Here is a 21,117-nt window from a genome sequence, read left to right as displayed (position 1 = left end):
CCCCATCCTGGTCTCTTCAAAATCAGGTTTTCTTATTTTAATTTCAACATTGAGTTTTACTTATTTACAGAAATACCATCAAACTTCAAAAGCTCACAACTTTCAAACCGTAGCTCCGTTTAAACCCTTTTTTGTTACGTTAGCTTCGTGACAATGTAAACTACATGTTAACAGAAACGTTTAGCATGTCCTATGCTTTTGAATTTGAACATAAATGTTAATTTTTTAATGGTTATGCAATTGATTGAGTTTCTAATTAACACCAACCTGGCGTTTTCATAAATCAAACTTAACTTGATTAATACCAACTCAAATGTTTCTTCATTAATTATAACTTTTTTAGTTTAAACACAAAACAAATAATGGTTCTCTTAGATGCTCTCACTCGCTTTTAGGTTTCTAAATTAGTGGCATAACTGATATGAAATATTTATAACTAAAATATGACTAAGGTTTAACGTCATCCTTTCTAATTAAAACATAATTCAAATTAATTCAACTTTAGGATGTTTTCTGATATCCTTGATCTTATTTTGGTTAATTAAAATAAATCAAGCATGTAGGCTTCTCTTTTATACTGAAAGGGGACCGTGACGTCTAAGAGGGTGGGTGAATTAGACAACTTAAAAGTCTAACTCTAAACTATGACATCTTTTTCTATTCTTAGCAAAAGCTATGCAAAAGATAAACTATCTAAATGTGCAACTACGGTTTTGCTAGTGTGTTGCTATCTCTACCGCAAAAAATGAATTATGCAAACCATGTAAATACGGAAGCTAAAGAATAAGGTAGAGATATGCAAACTCCCGTCGATGACTCCGGTATTTTACCGAGGTATCGAGAAGCGCGCAAGCTTCCTCTAGTCCTCGTTGGAGACTCTCGCAAGGAAACCCTCACAAGTGGGTCTCCGGTGTGCCTTCCGGCAAGCCTCTCCTAGACCGCTCCCCACCATCTTCACTATCAAGCTTCCGGCCAAACCGCCGCGGGCCTTGTTCCCTTCGGTGCAAGATGGCGCCCACACCACAAATGCGGTTGGTGTGATCTCATAAGATTACAAGTCCCTCTGATATACAATAATGGTGCGCGCAAGCATCGAGTGGTAAGAGGTATGCAAACCTCACTAAACACTAGGTCTAAACCTAGAGCAAGCGCATAAGCGGTGGTCTAATAAACTTAAGCACTTCATAAAGTACCTACGCTAATCACCTAATGAATCACTAAGCACTATGCAAGTGGCGATCACTAAAATGGTGTATTGACACCATTGGTATGTTTTCTCAGCTCCACCCATCTCAAATGGCTGCTTGGGGTCTATTTATAAGCCCCACTAATAAAGTAGCCATTGGGGACGAAATCCACTTTTTTGCTACTGACCGGACGCTGATAACGTCCTTACCGGACACGTTCGGTCGTCCTGACTGTTGGAGCATGTGCACTGATCAGACTCTGGGTTGAGTCCGGTCATCATCGACCGAACGTGTTCGGTCGCACTAGTGCCGCTCTGGAACCTCTCTGGAAATGATCGGATGCTGCACTTTGTGTGTCCGGTCGTCCAGTCTGCTGTGTTTGATCACGCTAAAAACTCTACCATGACAATGAATAGTGTTATCGATGCGTTTGGTCACTACTGTGCTCAGCGTCCGGTCACTGCTGCACAACATCCGGTCACAGCTGCCGACGCGTGCTGTTTCCTGGCACCTGATCGAACGCGTCCGTTCACTCATAGGGCCACGTCTTGTCACTTCTGTCGGGCTCATTTCTTCGTGATCTTGCGTCTGGCTTGGTTTCAATCTTCGTGCTTGGATTTTGCTTGACCTTGTATGTCTTCTATGCATCTTCATATGTCTTTCTTGAGTTGTTGATCATTGGATCATCACATCGCCTTCGTCCAAGTTATGTTTTGCATCCTATTAAACTACAAAATAATTACTTGCAAATCCATTAGTCCAATTTAGTTGTGTTGGTCATCAAACACCAAAATTCAAAGTAAATGGGCCTAGGGTCTATTTTCCTTACATATACTCTCGATAGTCGTTTCTTTTCAATCGTAGCTTTGTTTTTGGTGTTTCTTGCGTTCTCTTGATCGTAGCAATGAGCCCTCTTTTAGCATGTTCTTTTTTAAGCTTTTCACTATGATTTGAATAATGTGTTTAGCTATTTTTGGTTTGCCTATTTGTACATTTCTCTATGCTTGGTGTTCGCTACGAGTAGAAGAACCATACTCAAGCATCAAAGGCCGAAAGCTGCAGAACAGAAGTTTGAAGAATTTCTATGAACAATTGTCTTCAGTGGAAAGCAAGTGTAAAAGACAAGTATAGCATGGGATCATCCTTGTTACCTATTTACCTTTAATTACTTAATTCATACTACATGTGTCTACCTTGATTACCTCTAAGGATTTCCTGGCTCTATACTTGTACCTTGTCACCTATGAGTTTATGCATTGGGCAGTACGATGCTAGTGCTCAATTAAATGACCATGATCTATAACTTGACTAATGGTATATGCAATAAACCTTAAAACATGCTTTTTAGAAACATGGACAGAAGGATGCTGGAGTATTTGGCTACTTTTCCAAATGGTTTAGTTTCTCTCCCTAAGGACTTATCTGGCTACTTTCCAAATGCTTTAGTTTATCTCCCTAAGGACTTATCTAGAAGTGACAACCAGAGACTTAAAGTACAACCATGAGTGATATATGGCTCTGGTTTTAGTCAAGTATGATGACCTTTTCTAGCTTGTTAGTGGTACCAAAAGGCGCAAAAGGGGCTTGTCACGATGGGTATAGTGCAGCCTCTGTTCCTATGAGTACTTCTGCGTGAGTGTGCCATTTGAAAGGGGGGCTCTATATCTACTTGCCACAAAAACCTAGTGGCTACTAACTTGTTAGATAAACCTTTGAAAGGCTTCATAGTGAACCCTACCGAGCTTCCTTGGAAGTGGGTCAAGAGGCTGATCACCTTGGGTGAAAGGGCAAATCAAGGCTCATGGGTAAAGTTCTACAACCTTAGCAGAGTGTAAAAACTATTATAATAGCCGTGCTCACGGAAACGAGTGGCCTGGACTCATTATAGAATAATAACAAATGATCGACGATGTTTTTAGATGCTATCTCATTAATCATGTTATCAGTTTCATGTGTTTAATTGGGGCATTCCTAAACTTGTTGCTACTAATGCCAAAATTTGACTCATTAAAATGCTTAATGTTGTAAACATGTGTCGCCTTTTGAGCCTCATGAACCCCATGCTATAATTCTTAAGTACGAGATGTACTTATGCTTGTTTATTTTCATTACTTGGACAAAAATCCTAGATGGGTAACAGATTATGGTGGTTATTCTAACTTTTTCGAGGATTACTACATTTGTGGTTCACCAATTAATCATCCCTATGGCTTTTGGAGGCTTCACTTGATGAATATAATTTAAGTTTTCTCTACTTTGATAGATACTTGTTCCTTTGTATGGATTATTATTCGATATGTAATAAACTATGAGCTTGGTACAATGTAATTTGTCATCTTATGTGTGTGACTGATCTTAGGCACACATAGGTTCTACATTCGATTTTGTCAATGTTGCTCTATTGATTTTTATTGGTATTATAACAGTTTCAAAAGAGAAAAGCTAAGGATAGTACATGATCATGGCTGGTGCGGTGCCAGAACAACAGTGGCTGCTCTTGGATACTTGTGTTATGGCCGCTCTATAAGGATAATATCAACTGCTTCAGCAAGGTCATCAACTATGACCTTGCTGAAGCAGTTGACATTATCCTTACAGAGCAGCCAGACATAACATAGGTATATACAGTAGCTACGGGCGAGATGCCATCCCCACTCTAAGGAGCTATACGTCTTTGTATCACCTAGGATGTCGATAATGAAGGTGATGAATACATTGTTGACCTGGTTCTATATATTGTCTAGGTTGCATAGAAAAGGCTATGTTTATACTTTTTATGCCTTGGTATATGAAAGGCAAGCATCATTACACCAGTACCCATTCAAACCGTTCGTTGATATGAGAGCTACATTGAGGAAAAGGTCAGAACCTTGAGGCAACCCTTATCTAGGCATGGGTATGGTGGTTCAGCTTTGGTGTCCATGTGGGTATAGTTGTACACCTTTGCAAAGATCTTTTCGAAAGCCTAAAGTCTTTGCATAGACTTGTTTGGTTGTTCTCTCTTCTAGACTCAGTGTATTGAGAATGATTAAACTTGATGCTGAGATGAACTATATAATGTCGATGACTTAAAAATGTTCTTAGATGCTACATGTACATTTAATAACCATTGTTAGGGATTGAAATATGATTCATCAGCATATTCTCATTAACAAACACCATGCTTTATGCAAACTTACAAATGCCTATTAATCCCTACATCCACTTGAACCTTTGAAAGACTTCATAGTGAACCCTCAGTGCCGGAACAACAATGGCTGCTCTGGATACTTGTGTTATGGCCGCTCTGTAAGGATATTGTCAACTGCTTTAGCAAGGTCATAGCCAATGACCTTGATGAGGTAGTTGACATTATCCTTACAAAGCAGCCAGATATAACATAGGTATATATAGTAGCTACAGGCTAGACGCCATCACCACTCCAAAAGGAGTTGTACGTCTTTGTATCACCTATGATGTCGATAATGAAGGTGATGAATATGTTGCTGACCCGGTTATGTATATTGTCTAGGTTACATAGCAAAGACTACGTTTATACTTTTTAAGCCTTGGTATATGAAAGGCAAGCATCATTACATCATTACCCATTCACTGGTACCCATTCAGACCATTCATTGATTTGAGAGCTACATTGAGGAATGGTCAGAACCTTTAGGCAACCCTTATCCGGGCATGGGTATGGTGGTTCATATTTGGTGTCCATGTGGGTATAGTTGTACACCTTTGCAGAGGTCTTTTCGAAAGCCTAAAGTCTTCAGACGGACTTTGTTCGGTTGTTCTCTCTTCTAGACTCAGTTTAGTGAGAATGATTGAACTTGATGATGAGATGAACTATATAATGTCGATCATTTAATAATGTTCTCACATGCTACATGTACTTTTAATTACCATTTTTAGGGATTGAAATATGTTTCATGAGCATGTTCTCATTAACAAATGCCAATCTTTTATGCAAACTTACAAAAGCCTATTAATCCCTACATCCACTAGAACCTTTGAAAGACTTCATGGTGAACCCTGCTGAACTTCGTTGGAAGTGGGTTAAGAGGCTGATCACCTCAGGCGAAAGGGTAAATCATGACTCATGGGTAAAGATGTATGACCTCTGCAGAGTGTAAAACTGTTATAATAGCTGTGCTCAAGGAAACGAGTGGCCTTGGGATCCTTATGGAATAGATGATCACTTATACTTATTGTTTATTGCTATACATTATTCTTGTTTACATGATCATGTGGTTATATGGGCTTGTGCTAAACTTGTTGCTACTCAATTGCTAAAATTATGACTCACTAAAAGCTAATCGCAGTAAACCAGTGTCAACCTTTTGAGCCTCATGAACCCCATGTTATATTTGTTGAGTACGACATGTACTTACGCTTGCTTTAATTTTCAATTACTTGGACAAAATCTCGGATGGATAACAAAAGATGGAGCTTGATTAAAGTTTTTGAGGAGTGCTAGGCGTATGTACCCCCAGTCAACTGTTCCTATGGTGTTTGGAGGCTTCACTTGAAGATTAGAATGTTAAGTAATTTACGCTGCTCTGACAAATATCTTGTCTCTATGTGATATCGTTGTTCGTTAGATAATAAAGCATTATCTCTTGATACAGTTGTCATTTGTTGTCTTATGTATGTGACTGATTCTTGGGCACACATAGGATTCTACATTTGATTTTGTGCTTAAAATTGGGTGTGACATACTAGAACAAAATAAAAACAAAAACACATTTAAACCTAAATTTTTCATACAAAAGCAAGACACCAATCTAAACCTTGTGTTGTGCTCACATGACATGTCATTTTATCCACTGTTTAGATTCTTTTTAACATTTGGACGACCTCAAGATCTTGCTTAACCCTACATTTTTCATATGAAGTTTGTCTCTGTTCATGTATGAAAAGTTACAAAGTTTAGAAACAAATGGAAATTCAAATTACAACCGTGGCAAATTAACATACGTACACCAGCGTCACACATGAGTTGGCACAAAATGGACAAATGTTGTTACTTGTAGCCATTATAATCTTGCTCACAAGAATATCTCCATATTGTAACAAATAGTGCATTAACCCACAAACACCATCTTACAACAACATCAACACTTGATAATAGCAATTTAAATGAGGTATAATTGAGTGATCTTGCGGGTACGTAAACTGTATTATTATTCTAGACATAATGTACTCCATTTTTGTCTATAAAGTGTAGTATGGAAAAAAAACAAGAAGAGAACAATCTCATGAAAGTAGGGATGAGCCTGTTCGCTTGCTCGTAAACGATCGTAAATTTCTAGCCAGGAACAGTGTTTCTCTCTCACACCAAACCAGCCAGTAGTAAATAATCTACGATACGATACGACCTCCCGAACAGGCTGTGGGTCAGTAGTCAGGTAGTTCATTTCTATTCTATTTCCCATGCAATGAGATTTTAATTAGCTCATTGAATTGGAGTTTAGGTTGACTTAATGACCAAAAGAAAACAAGTTAAACTTGCATTTCCACATGGCAGCTTCCTTGCTATTGCATAGCAGCCAGCAATGCGAGAGACGTTTCACACCAAAACTCATTGCTAGCTTGGCCGCCAAGCCAAGAAATGTGGCGCCTGTGACAAACCACTCAAATTAGCCTTCTACTGTTTGGATTCTTTCATGTGGCCATGGTTGGTTTCTCTTTCTCTCTTGGAGGGTTCCAAATTGTCATGACTTGCATTGTTTAGCATTCAGTTGCTTCCTGTTGTTGAGTATGACATGTGCTCAATTTGTAGTTGGCAACTGAGATAATGTATTACTGCATACTGTTACCCCGTTCGGCTTGCTGAATCTTGGCTGAAACTGGCTGAAAAGCACTGTTCTGGCTGAATTGTTGTGAGAGAAAAATACTGTTCCGGTTGAAAAAACAAGCCGAACAAATCGAATATAGGGTAAGCCGAACGGGGCCATGCACAAGTTCCAAACAACCAAGAATATATGGATTGTTAAATCTGCTGTTTTAAGCTTTGATGGAAACGGCGGCGTCCATTATTCTGTCCACTTTGTTTGTTAATGTTGTCAAATATGTTGCCTTTTGACCGTGAGGTAATCGCTATCAAGTGACAAACACCGTGGAGGTTTGGTGGTTGGTGCCTGTAGCAAGATAAGCAGAGTATGTTTCAGGGAGGTGCAGCAATTGCACAAGGTTTGTTTTCAGTCTAAGATGCTGTATGTCTACTGTTAGCACGTTAAAGTGTTACAAGAATACATTAGAAATTTATAAAATTGTGTGTCATGGTATATCGCAAAATTTGATATTTATTTGTTTGTTGATATATTACAAAATATAAGTAGCGCATCATTTTGGATTCTAAAATGAATTGGACTTTAGAAACAGCCACATTTCTGACGGGTTTCAGAATTATTGAACCACGTTTCCGTTTCAGGATTTAGAAAATCAGTCAACTTTCATTTATAATTTTTTAGTACATTTTTTTATCATGAAAATGTTGATAAGTGTTCCCTAACTACTTTCCTGCATTAGTAGTCACAAATAAATGTTGTTTTAGTTGGATATCGAAGCGGTCTCAAAACAAAATTTTGATTACTAATATATCCATACTGTATTACGAAAACGTCAAAAAAATAAAATGTAATCTGTAATAAAAGTTTAGGACGGGTGAGTTCAGATATAATCCTAAGATCTCCCATATACTCGAGAAAGTCATAATTACCTAGAGAATGCTTTATTGATGGAACTTTGAAGCTCTTAGGGTATTTCTTAAACTAACTCTTTAAATCATTATTCGAGGACTCATTCGAATAAAAGAATTGTTGTCTCTATTTTTCACCCTTACACAACTTCTCTATATCTTATATCTTATGGGTACTCCACAGAGTCATCTTCACTCTCCATATTTAACTAGGGAAAAATCCAGAATATTTGAAGATTTAATTAAAGAAGCTATTAGAGAGTATTTTCACCAAAAACTCGATTTCTATTAACTAGAAAGAATATAAATTAAGAGACTCTTGCAATCTGTTCGCTTGCTCGTAAACGATCGTAAATTTCCAGCCGGGAACAGTGTCTTTCTCTCACACCAAACCAGCCAGCAGTAAATAATCCACGATAGGAGTTGCTCTTAGTTTAGCTACTGCTAGCTCCGATCCTTCCTACTCACTTCCATCGGAGTTTTCTCTTTCTGTGCTATAAGTAAGCAGCACAGTCCACACAGGTACCCACTACCCAGCATTGTCGCACACTCTGAAACACCCTATTCGACGAGCGACTCTCCCTTGCCACCGCCGGCCGCTGCCAAGGCGCCAACAGAGCCAAAGCCTCCCGCGCAGCGCCGCAGAAATCACCACGCCATGATGGAGAACGGTGCCGGCAATGGGGCGGTGGCGGCTGCCCCGGCCTCGTGGAACTTCGCGGCGAACGAGACATTCCTGGGCCTGACGGCGCTCTCGGTGCGCGGCGTGCTGGGCCGGGTCATGGCCGGGATGGTGGCCGACAGCGGCGGCGCCGGCCCGCGGCCGCTGGTCCGGATGGCCCAGGCTGACCCGTCGGTGTTTCCGTGATTCCGCACGGCGCCGGAGGCCGTGGACGCCGTCGCCGGCGCGCTCCTGTCCGGGGAGCACAACTGCTACCCCACCTGCGTCGGCCTTGAGCCCGCACGGAGGTGACGTCGACGTCATGGCTGCAAAGTTTTTCTTTTTTTGAACAACTATCGCTTTCCTTGCACAAGTTATATTATTTATCTGCTATAAGAAAAAAAATTCATTTGTATGCAAAACTAACTACTTGATGTTGAAATAATACGATGAGTAGAGTAGTAGACTGGCACAGGCATTCCACAATAAAAAATTCCGTTTTTCATTCGTTGTGAGCGGCATGATTCACTAAGCAACTGTCAGTACTGCCTCCTGTCACAAGGGCGTTTGACCAAAATCAGACAAAAAAAACTTTTGAAAATCTCACTGTCTGAAAAAATAACTCTAAATAGAGCACCAACAAATACGGAGTAGATAACATTTTTATAGAAAAAAATAGAACAGTTTCATATTTTCCTATTTGAAACAAATTAGTTATCATTTTTGAAAATGCTCTACTCAAGACGTCCGTCCGTCCGGACGTGGACTTCCTGAGCTGTGGACCGGCCCAATACGCCTGCCTGCGAGTAGCTAGTCGTAGGGGTAATTATTTTAAGGCAGCTGTCACGCTAGGGACTCGTGAAAGCTTTGCCTCTTTTGAGAAGCCCCTGCACCATGACTCGCCCCTACCGTCCTTCCCTCTCCAGGCCTCCAGGCTTCCTTCTGGTCTCCTACTCTCCCGTGCCACTTGATTCTAGTCTCCAGGCTTCCTTCAAGTTCTGGGTGGGTGGCGAGCATATGGTGGGAAGGAGGAGAAAGAGGAGGAGCGGCTGTAGATTTGGGAGCGCGGAGGCAGAGGAAAGGATGGGGGGCAAATCTTGCGGGCGCGAGGACAAAGAGGAGGTGGGCAGGCAGCGGCCGCGTGGGTGCTAATCGCGGCGGCTTGCTCCACGGTGATGCACTGGACCCTGTCCCGGGAGAGCACGGGCCGTGTCCACCGCAGTGGCGCGTCGGGGACCGTACCTGCCTGCCCTATCACTGAGAGCCGCGCAGCCACTCGCGGGGCCACGGTGCCGCCGCCCACCCGCTGGCATCCCCCACTCTGCTACTTCAGTATCGAGCTCCGCATCGACGAGCCTCCGTTTGTTCGAGCAGCAAGTAGATATTGCACTTGAAAACACATGTTGCAAGTGTTTCTTTCAATTATTTCAGAGTTATGTTGCAAGTGTTTCATACAGATGTTGCAAAAGTAGATCGAGATGTTGCATATATTGCAATGGTTGTACACGTATGTTGCAAGTATCTGTTACAAATGTTTCATCCGTTTTTCCAAACGTATGTAACAAATGTGTTTATTGGATGTTGCAAGTGTTTTATTTGGATATTGCGTATGTTTTACAATGGTTTTTAAATGTTTTTCAGGTATTTTTGCAAGTGTTCCGGATACATATTTCAAGTGTTTCATCTGCCTTCAGACGGATGTTACAAGCGTTGTATGAGGATATTTCAAATGTAGATCGGGTGTTGCATCTCCCTCCTCGCTTTCTGTTGCCTCGTCTCGGTGTCTCCTCTCCTCCTTGCGCCGGTTGGGCATCCGCCATGCCCCTCCCCCTCTTCTCGATGCTGTCGACGTTCAAGGTGGTACGGCCCCCGCATGGGTGCGTGAAACGGTGCGAGAAACGACGGCACGACGCGAGGAGCGACCATGGATCTATGAGGCTGATGCAAGTGGGTGACGTGAGACAATGTGTACATGTCTATAATAGTAATTTACTGGGGCGGGCCTGAAAGGTTGTGCGGGCCGTGCGCGCTGTCACCTGACGGAATCGTCTGATACTTGGAGTAGCATCAGGACGTCCGGACGCTAGTAATTCCCTATGATTTTTTAGAGATCAAACTAGAATTTTATTATTTTAAGAAACTAGAATAGCACCAGTAAGAAAACTAAATTTGTCCAGTTTTCACGTTTGGAGGGTGATGGTTATCCGGTTTGGTAGTTTAATTGAGGTTGAAAATTGGATTGACGTGCAACTTGAAGGTTGAAAAATATGTTTTACCCTATTCAAAATATCTTGTTGAAAACGATTGTCTATCAGAAAAGGATAGTACACCATTAACTCATTATATCTGAAATCAACATGTTGTTAATTCCCTAGATTTATAAATCAGAGGTGTACTTTTGATAGCGAGTTCTATTTACCAAAGTTTATGCTCTGTTTTTGGGAACACTGAACCTTATATTAGGTTGACCTTCTTATCACCCTAAGACTTGAGAAGTTCATCTTCCACTCTTTTTTCATTTTGATAAAGGAAGTTTTTATTACTTTCTCAGGAGCAATACATGGAGTTGATACAAAGCTTTGAAGAAAACTACTCTTGTCTTGGTCAAATTACTGTTATAGCCACCAGTATTTATATTACAAGGAAAATATTTCTTTCCCTTATGCTTCATGTTCCAACTATAAGGTTCCCTTCCCTAGGTTGTGTTAAGCATGTCATTTTTTTCATGTTTCATGAAAGAGAATTTTTTTTTCATGACTGAATCCTGCACCTGTGGTCTAGTGCTTTGTGTTCAGTTCAGTGATGCAGTCAATTGGCATTGAGTCCTCTTGATATCTCGGAGCTTGGACACTGATTCTTTTTGAAAAATTCTATGGTTTACAGATTCAATTGTATGCCTCCTTTCGTCACAACTTTGAACATAGTTAAGTCAAGATGGCCTAAAACCTAAAATTCAAATTGAATTTCAGGTCCATCGCGCAGCACTTATCCCATGATTTGCCATACGAATTATCACCAGATGATGTCTACCTCACAAGTGGCTGCGCTCAAGCAATTGGGATAATCTGCTCTGTATTAGCTCGTCCTGGTGCCAACATATTGCTTCCAAGGCCTGTCTTCAATGGCATGGAAGCCCGATACTTTGATCTTCTACCTGGAAAAGACTGGGAGGTTGACATCGATAGCGTCCAAGCTAATGCTGACAAGAACACCGTTGCCATGGTCATTGTCAACCCAGGAAACCCTTGTGGCAATGTGTACTCTTATGAGCACCTAGCCAAGGCAAGTTTTAATGGTTCATGGTTCTGCAATAGTTGATGAGCTCTTGGCGAATAATCTGAACGCCAAGTTTCTGTCCATGATTTTCTAGGTTGCTGAGACTGCACGGAAGCTTGGCATATTTGTTATAACAGATGAGGTATATGCACACTTGACATTTGGAGAGAGGAAATTTGTACCAATGGGTGTGTTTGGGGCAGTGGTTCCAGCGTTCACACTGGGGTCCATATCAAAGAGATGGGCCGTGCCTGGATGGCGGCTTGGATGGATTGTTACCAATGATCCTAATGGTGTATTTCAGAAGACTAAGGTTAATTCTTCACATCTCATGCTTCACCATTGATTATGTTATAAACAGTAGTGGAAAGGTCTTGCATTTCATTTAGCTAAATGCCAGAGGTGCTGACATGACTGGCAATTGGCAAAGCAGGACGGCTGGGGTGTTATAGCAAAATTTCTTTGCCGAGTGTTCTAGATCTGAGCACTCGGCAAAGTTTTTTTATTTTTTTTTTATTTTTCTTCTTTTTCATAAAAAAGATTTTATTTCTTTGCCGAGTGTTTTTTTTGACACTCGGCAAACCCCCTCTTTGCCGAGTGTTTTTTTTGTCGAGTGTTTTTAGCGCAGCACTCAGCAAAGAACTTGTTCGTCGAGTGCCCGAGGGAATACACTCGGCAAACATAAAAACACTTGGCAAATTTGAGGATTCCGGTAGTGTATTTTATGTTTAGATTTCTTTGTCACCATTTTTCCAAGAGAGTAAACCATTCAAAATATTTGTTTGGTAGCATTTAGTTAACTGTATACATGAGGGGACTGTGAACGCTGTCCATTTCTACTTGGTAGTTTTTGACATAGAAACTTTTGGCACTGCTTACACGACTGCTTATGCTGTCCATAGTGAAAGAGGTATTCTCTGGTTCGCAGGCATACAAGTTTCCCTGCTTTTGTCCTGCATTTTGTCTGCATCGACGCACTCCCCCTGCATGAGGAAAAAAAAGGTCTTGTTTATGTTTACTACTACACGTACCTTCCTGTGCCGTGCACCATCAGAAGACGTCCAAGGTAAACAAATGGACAGCATAAGCCTGAGAGAAGGTAAACAATTTACAAATGGCATCAATCGTGCCGTGATATTATAACTACCCGTCTGCATCAGATAGTAACTGCAAATTAGATGAAGACAAATCATGCACCAATGGCAACTTCCATGACATTGCATATATAACTAATACATCTGAGAAGAAACAGGGACCTGATGCCTCCACTTCATCTGATGATATAATAAGAGAATAATAAGGCCGGCATGCTTTCGTCCTGTCGACCCTCGCAGTCATCGCCGGCGTTCACGGAGCAGCAGCTGAAGCAGCTCCGGGCACAGTGCCTCGTGTTCCTCGCCGTCAGGTAACACCGTCCGAGTTCCTCGCTTGCACAATTAATTTAAGCTGTTCATCAGCGAGGCTCCATTCTCCATTGATAAACAGATGCCTGTAGAGCAGTAGTAACTAGTCCTCCTTTTTCTGATCATTAAGAGAGATCAAATCTAAGCTGGAGTAAGTACGTACTAAGAAAACGAACGAATTGTTTGTTATGTAGAAACAACATGGAGCCCACGAAGAAGCATCTGCAAATTGCACTGGGCGAATTTTCTGCAGAAGGTATGAACTCAAACCAGCAGATTACTTGGGGGTTTCAGGCTGGCACACAAACATTTTTACGGTTCCATCTCGACGACCAGGCAGCAGCGGTAGCGGCGGCGGCGGCGACAACAACCGCGACGAAACCGGCCCGTCTACTTCGCCGGTGGTGTTCTCTGTACCGACTGCTGTGTTGCCACCGCCGGATCTTCCGGCCCTGTCTTCTCCCCGTCCCCGGAGCGGTCCAACGAGAAGAATTGTACGCGGAGGACCGCGCAAAATACAGTGATTCAAGGGGAACATTGCATTGCATCAGTATTGTTTCACTCCCTGCTCTGGCCATTTCAGCATCACGTTTTAATTTATCGTTACCCCAGTCATAAGATGTGGCGTCGTCTATTTTTCATGCCATCAATTAGTATAATCATGTATAGTTGACTATACAAGCTATTGCCACACAAGTGTTGCGTATCGCTATAAATCTAACCAACTGAGCACGTACGCGTTGGTTGTTAAAAACCTTATTACATTACAATCGAAGTCAGTTTGCTGGTATAGATAGTATTGGATGGATGTCTATTCTATACTTCAAAGCTGAACTGGTGGATTGAATTTGTTGGGGGTAAAATACTTCCACTACGCCGGATTAGGCCCATCACCGCTGGATTCAGATCACACAGTGTGTTAGGGCAACTGCCGGTCCATGACCCGATAATGATAACTGATAAGTTGTAAAAATCAGAAAATACTTCCAGTTCTAGGTATGGCTGTGATAAGTGATAAAAAATAAAAAAATCCTGACAGTTCTAAATCCGGCAGTGATAATTTACAATAAAAAATATATGTTTTCAACGTTCGAACTCAAGACCTCATTCAGGCATCCATACTAGCTATGTGCTCTTTTTTTAACTACACAATTCTAAATTCTATATTGTCAATTGACACTCTAAATGATTTCAAACGAAAAAATTGTTAATTACAAAATTGTAGATCTCATCGATTACTATTTGCCTTCATTCAACATTGTTAACCGTCTCAAATCCGATCCAAGAAATTATATCGAATATTTGGACATGTAAACTATCTGTCACACCCCAAAATTTCCGATTTTGGGTTGTGCATAGAAAACACTAAATAAAATAAATTATTTTAATATTTGGATAAAATTTGCTAAGTTTAGTTTGAGCTAGAGCAAATTTAGTTATAGGAAAAATGTGAATTTTCAAAGTTTTCTAATTTTGATGGGCGTTTGGATGATATGATGTTTGCTTGTTGCTTCTTTGTGTGTTGAGAGTGAGCAAAGTCTTTAAAATACGTTAGTAGGTCGATTTTCCTTCCCCATCCGTCAATCAATCTCTCCAAACTTCTTAGAAATTTTTCTAGCTTTTTCTAACGTATTTTAAAGACTTTGCTCACTCTCAACACACAAAGAAGCAACAAGCAAATATCATATCATCCAAATGCCCGTCAAAATTAGAAAACTTTGAAAATTCACATTTTTCCTATAACTAAATTTGCGCTAGCTCAAACTAAACTTGGTAAATTTTATCCAAATATTAAAATAATTCATTTTATCGAGAAGAAGTCCTTTGGAGGTTACAGTTCAGTAGAAGAAGGACATGAGTTTTAAGGCAAATATAGCATGGGATCTTCCTTGTCCTATACACCTTTAATCATTTAATTCACACTGCATGTGTCTAGCTTGTCTGCCACTAAGGATTTTCTAGTACTATGTTACCTTGTACCTTGATGCCTATGGGTTATTGCATTGGGTAGTATGATGTTAGTACTCAACTACAACCATTGTGGGGTGTACGACCCTGAATACCCACGGTAGGCCACATGGGCTGCGCCCCTGGGGGTGGCCTAGCCCACAAGATGAAGCCTTGTGGGGCACGACTCTGCTCGGCGCCTCCTGCAAGACACCGGGAAGATATCCTGAAGATACTACGATATCTATTAGGATATGTATGATCCCAAGATTCTTGTAATTAGTTATTACTTTTCGGTTATCTCTCAGATCTAACCGACTTGTAACCCTGCTCCCCGGACTATATAAGGCGGGCAGGGACCCCCCCCCCTCCAAACTCACGCAATATCATACGATAGCTAATACAAACTAACAGACCACAGAAGTAGGGTATTACGTCATACTGACGGCCTGAACCTGTCTAACTCGTATGTCTCTATTGCCTTCTTGTTCTTGATCTCACGCTCCTCCGCCGATCAATCTACCTTCGTGAGATACCCCTCGGAGGACTACCGATGATATTATGTTGACAGTTGGCGCGCCAGGTAGGGGTGTGCGTGCTGTTTCCTTGTCGAACACGATTCCTTTTTCCGTAGGCTCTTCGTCCCTTCCACAGCCCGGCCAGATCTTCACGGTCGGATCCATCTCGTGGGTCATTAACGCTGACAGAGTCGGAGAGCTCCTCGAGCTAGGGCAGATCGGTTCTGTGTCGACCACCCCCGCACCTGCAACTATAGATCCGATCTTGGAGCTGATTCTAAGGTCTCCTTCAACAATGACTTGTTGTCCGCTTCCTCGCTACCAGAGGAGGCAGATCAACAACAACGATCTGATCGAATCCATCGATTGGGTCAGACTAAAGCTCACCAATTGTCTCTCCATCACCGAATCGACTCTGGACACTCTGGTTCAACCCCTACCACCCTCCAATCCAGATCTATCGGAGGCTGCTCAGGAAACTATAGGGTTATGGCCCTACCCTTCGGGTTCACCAACGTCGTCGCCGCTTGCCAACATGCCCTGAGGGGCAAACTCGCCGACCAGGTGGATTGTGCCCATCTACTCGCCGACCAGGTCGCCATCCAGCTTCCGCCAGCCGTCAACATGCTACACTTAGGTCAGAGCCCTGGGGTGCCCCTCCAGACCATCCCAGAAGAAACTCTAGCCTCCAAGTCTCAGGGCTCTATGGAGACCCTCGCCGAAACCTTCTCTGAGCAACTCCTCCTTCCACCCTTCCGGGGTGGTGTGATCTTCAACGTCAACATCGACAGCCCTCCTTGGAACGGCGAAACTGAGGAGGAGTGCGTTGCTCGGGAGAACCGGAACATCAACCATGCACAGCGCCGAGAAAATGAGGCAGCCATTGCAAGGGCCGAGGCTGCTTGGGATAATCAGCTTGATTCACAAGGAAGACCGCTCCCGCTTCACCGCAACCTCGATGAAGAATTTCTCCACGTCGACGGCCACGACATCTTCAAGACTCCAAGCGCCAATCTGGCAGTCGCTGCCAACGAGCTCGCTCATTTCCCTCAAACACCCGAGCTCACCAAGATCGCCGCCATGCTTAAAGCAGCTCACTATCAGGTCAATGAGATTTGCGAGGATCAGAGACCATCATGCTCTATGAGCACAATTCACCGATCAGCTACGCTAAGATCCAATCGCCGCCCCAGTCAAAGTCGTTTCATCGACCAGTCGCTACCTCTCTTGGGGGGAGCCAGGGGCCATCGCCCAAACACAATCACCAACACGACCAGGAGGTCGAACAGGACATTCGAGTGCATCTCAGCAACCTCCGAGATGTGTGACCGCTAGGAGTACGACAACCTCCAAGAAGACGAAGTGCGTCGCCGCTAGGAGTATGGCAACCCGAACTCAGCCCTCGAGCCTATCCCTGACCGCAACGCCGCAGATGACGGTGTCAACAACCTTGAGGGGCCACCAGCTTTCACAAGGGCGCTTCAAACACTTCGGTGGCCCCGTGGTTTTAAGATCACTAGGGTCAAGCCCTATGAAGGAAGAATGAACCCGACACAGTGGCTATAGGCTTACGCCACTGCTATCCGCGCCGCCGGAGGAGACACCAGCATCATGGCAAATTATCTCCCCATCATGCTCATGCCACCTGCCATGAACTGGTTTACCAGCCTTGCGCCAGACTCCATTGAATCATGGGAAGAGCTAAAGAAAGTCTTCACCGACAACTATATGGACACATGTACTCAACCTAACACCAAGCATGATCTCAGCCGCATCAACCAAAAGCCATTCGAGCTCCTCCGTAGCTACATCCGACGTTTCTCTGAGATGAGGAACTCTATTCCCAACATCATGGAAGCTAAAGTCATCACCGCCTTTATCCGAGGACTCCACCATCGCGAGCTTCGCTCCAAATTCAACCGCAAGCCGCCCACCGGTATCGGAGAGATGATCACAATGGCCAACTAGTATGACGACGCTGAGGAAGCCAAGGTGCGCTTCAATGAGGATGTAGGCACTCATCGCCCGTCTCACTGCTACGACGACCGCCCCGATGACCAGCGCCACAGCGACCATCGCCCCGACGACCGCAGCTACCATCGCGACAGCGGCCGTGATCGGACATGAGGACACAGGCCTGGCCAAAATCACCGCCGCTGGATAGAACACATCATCGCCGCCGTCAGTCAACCTCGCGCCAAGCGCAACTACGATGAATAGTACTAAAAGATCCTCGATGGCCCGTGCCCTCTTCACAAGAACGCCAAACATAAGATGAAGGACTGCATTGGTTTGGCTAAGGAGTTCTAGGACAAGAGGCTCAATGACGACACCAACGATGGAGCTAGAGGTCGCCGACCACCTAGGGGAAACAACAATGCCTTTTAGGACCACGATAAGGTGGTCGCCACCATCTTCGGGGGCCTCGCCTCCACTAAGAGTAGAAGAGAGTGGAAGCTTGTAGCACGGCGGGTGCTCTCCGTTACTATGAAAGACGCCACCGCTAACCCCAGCTATCGCCCATGGTCTGAGGTCCCCATCACCTTCAACAGGGCTAACCAGTGGGTGGATATTCCCTACATGGGGTGTTTTCCCCTTGTCCTCGACACAACCATATAGAATGTGCTCTTTAGAAAAGTGCTCGTTGACGGTGGGAGTGCTCTGAATCTCCTCTTTGTCGGAGCCCTAAAAGAGCTGGGCCTTGGTTTGTCCGATCTCACACCTTTCGACTCCACCTTTTGGGGTGTGGTGCTAGGTAGGGACTCCAAACCGCTTGGAGAGATTACCCTACTAGTTCAGTTCAGCACGGTAGGCATCTACCGCGTCGAACATATCAACTTCTACGTCGCCAACTTCGACACCGCCTACCACGCCATACTTGGTCGGCCAGCTCTGGCCAAGTTCATGGCCGTGCCGCACTACGTCTATCTGGTGCTGAAGATGCCTTCGCCTGCTGGAGTCTTGGCCCTGTGGGCCAACCTCACCATCGCCTATGCTTGCAAGATGGAGAGTCTTGCTCTCGTCGAAGCTACCAACCTCTCCATCCAGATGGCTAGCGTGGTCACCGAAGCCAAGACAGTGCCTGCCAAAGACTTGGAGATCCTAGAGCTTGAGCCTCTCCATGCCTCTACCAAGTCAAAGGAAGTCAAGGAGGTCAGCCTCGGCCTCGATGATCCCTCCAAGACCGTGAAGATTAGGGCTCACCTTGATCCCAAATAGGAAAGCATGCTCGTCTCCTTCCTACGTGCCAACACCAACGTGTTTGCTTGGAAACCTATAGATATGCCGGGGGTACCACGGGAGAAGATCAAGCACTCCTTGAATGTCTCACCGACCGCCAAACCGATCAAGCAGAAACTCCACCAATTCACGCCAGACAAGAAGGAGGCTATTAGGGTAGAAATAAAACAGCTCTTAGCTACCGGATTCATAAAAGAAGTGTATCATCCAGATTGGTTAGCAAACCCTATTCTCGTTCGAAAAAAGAATACAGAATGGAGAATGTGTGTTGATTATACTGATCTTAACAAACATTGCCCTAAGGACCCCTTCGGCCTACCTTGGATAGACGAGGTTGTAGACTCCACCGCTGGCTGTGAACTACTCTCCTTCCTTGATTGTTACTCCAGCTATCACCAGATTTCCCTGAAGGAAGAAGATCAGATCAAGACATCGTTCATCACGCCCTTCGGTGCTTACTGCTACAAAACTATGTCCTTCGGACTCAAGAACACCGGAGCAACTTATCAAAGGGCCATCTAGATGTGCCTTGACTAATAGATTGGCCGCAATGTCGAAGCCTACATCGATGATGTGGTTGTCAAAACCAAGGCCGTTGATAATCTTATCGTCGACCTTGAGGAAACCTTCACCAACTTGAACAAATACTGATGGAAGTTGAACCCTTCAAAGTGCATCTTTGGAGTTCCATCCGGTATACTGTTGGGCTATATTGTCAGTGCTCGAGGCATCGAACCTAACCCTGACAAGGTCTCCACCATCACCAACATGAAACGGCCAACATGCGTCAAGGATATATAGAAGCTTACAGGCTGCATGGCCGCCTTAAGCCGCTTCATATCACGCCTTGGCGAAAAAGGGCTACCTTTCTTTAAGCACCTCAAGGCCTTCGAGCGCTTCTCCTCATCGGAGGAAGCAGACATAGCTTTCGAGCAACTCAAGTTGTTCTTAACAAAGCCTCTGATCATGACAGCGCCATGACCAGATGAAACTCTATTGATCTACATCACTCCCACTTCCCGCATTCTTAGCACAGCTATTGTCGTCGAATGCGAGGAAGCCGGGCACGCCTACAAGGTGCAACGTCCAGTGTACTTCATAAGTGAGGTACTTAATGAGCCCAAAACTCGTTATCCTCAGGTACAGAAGCTATTATATGCAATCCTGATTACGTCGCGCAAGCTCTGACATTATTTTGACTATTACAAGATCACCGTGGTCACTGAGTTCCCTCTAGGGGACATTCTCTGCAACAAGGAGGCCAATGGCCGCATCATCAAGTGGGCTGTTGAGCTCGGTACTTACTCCATCGAATTTAGAAGTAGGCCTACCATCAAGTCACAAGCGCTCGCTGATTTCATCGCTGAGTGGACTAAGATTCAAGAGCCTATCGCTGCCACTTGCCTTGAGCATTGGGTGATGTACTTTGACGGCGCCCTTAACATCAATGGTGTTGGAGCGGGCATTATGTTTATTATGCTAACCAAGGATAAGCTCCGGTATGTTCTCTAGATACACTTTCTGGCCTCCAACAACGCCACTGAATATGAAGCATGTCTCCATGGACTCCGTATAGACATTGAGCTCGGCATCAAATGCCTCATGGTGTACGGCAATTCTGCACTGGTCAATAACCAGCTTAACAAAGACTAGTCTTGCTCCAGCAAGAAGATGGATGCATATTGCGCCAAAATCAGGAAGGTCGAAGGAAAATTCTACAACATCGAGTATCACCATGTGGTACGCGACCAAAATCAACTCGCCGATCACTTATCCAAGCTAGGCTCTTCTCACGCCGTGATCCTGTCGGGGGTCTTTGTTCAAGATCTCTTGGCGCCATCCATCAAAGAAGATAAGGAAGTCAAAGAAGTTCCCCCTGCTGAGCAGTTGGTACTTGCGGTACCTTCGCCGGTCGGCGATTGGAGGGAGCAATTCATCAAGTACCTCACCAGCGTCGAAGTACCCGCCGACAAGACTAAAACTGAATGCCTAGTTCATCGAAGCAAGGTTTACATGCTGGTGGATGGCAACTTGATGAGGAAAAGTGCCAAGGAAGGGATACTATAGAAATAAATCACCCCAGAGGAGGGAGTAAAGCTACTTCTCGAAATTCACTCTGGTTCCTGCGGCAACCACACGGCTTCAAGAACATTGGTCGGTAAGGCTTTTCGAGCTGGTTTTTATTGGCCCACAGCCATCA

General features: G+C 43.9%; 1 pseudogene; it reads left to right on the top strand.

Moving 5' to 3' along the window:
• Nucleotides 1–8,533: 8,533 nt before the first annotated feature.
• LOC136488480 (nicotianamine aminotransferase 1-like) lies at nucleotides 8,534–12,800 on the top strand (annotated as a pseudogene).
• The last annotated feature ends 8,317 nt before the right edge of the window (nucleotides 12,801–21,117 follow it).

Source organism: Miscanthus floridulus, chromosome 10 (assembly GCF_019320115.1).
Source record: "Miscanthus floridulus cultivar M001 chromosome 10, ASM1932011v1, whole genome shotgun sequence".
Taxonomy (NCBI): Eukaryota; Viridiplantae; Streptophyta; class Magnoliopsida; order Poales; family Poaceae; genus Miscanthus; species Miscanthus floridulus.
Note: the sequence above shows the minus strand (reverse complement) of the source record. Positions and strands in the feature narration are given on the sequence as shown.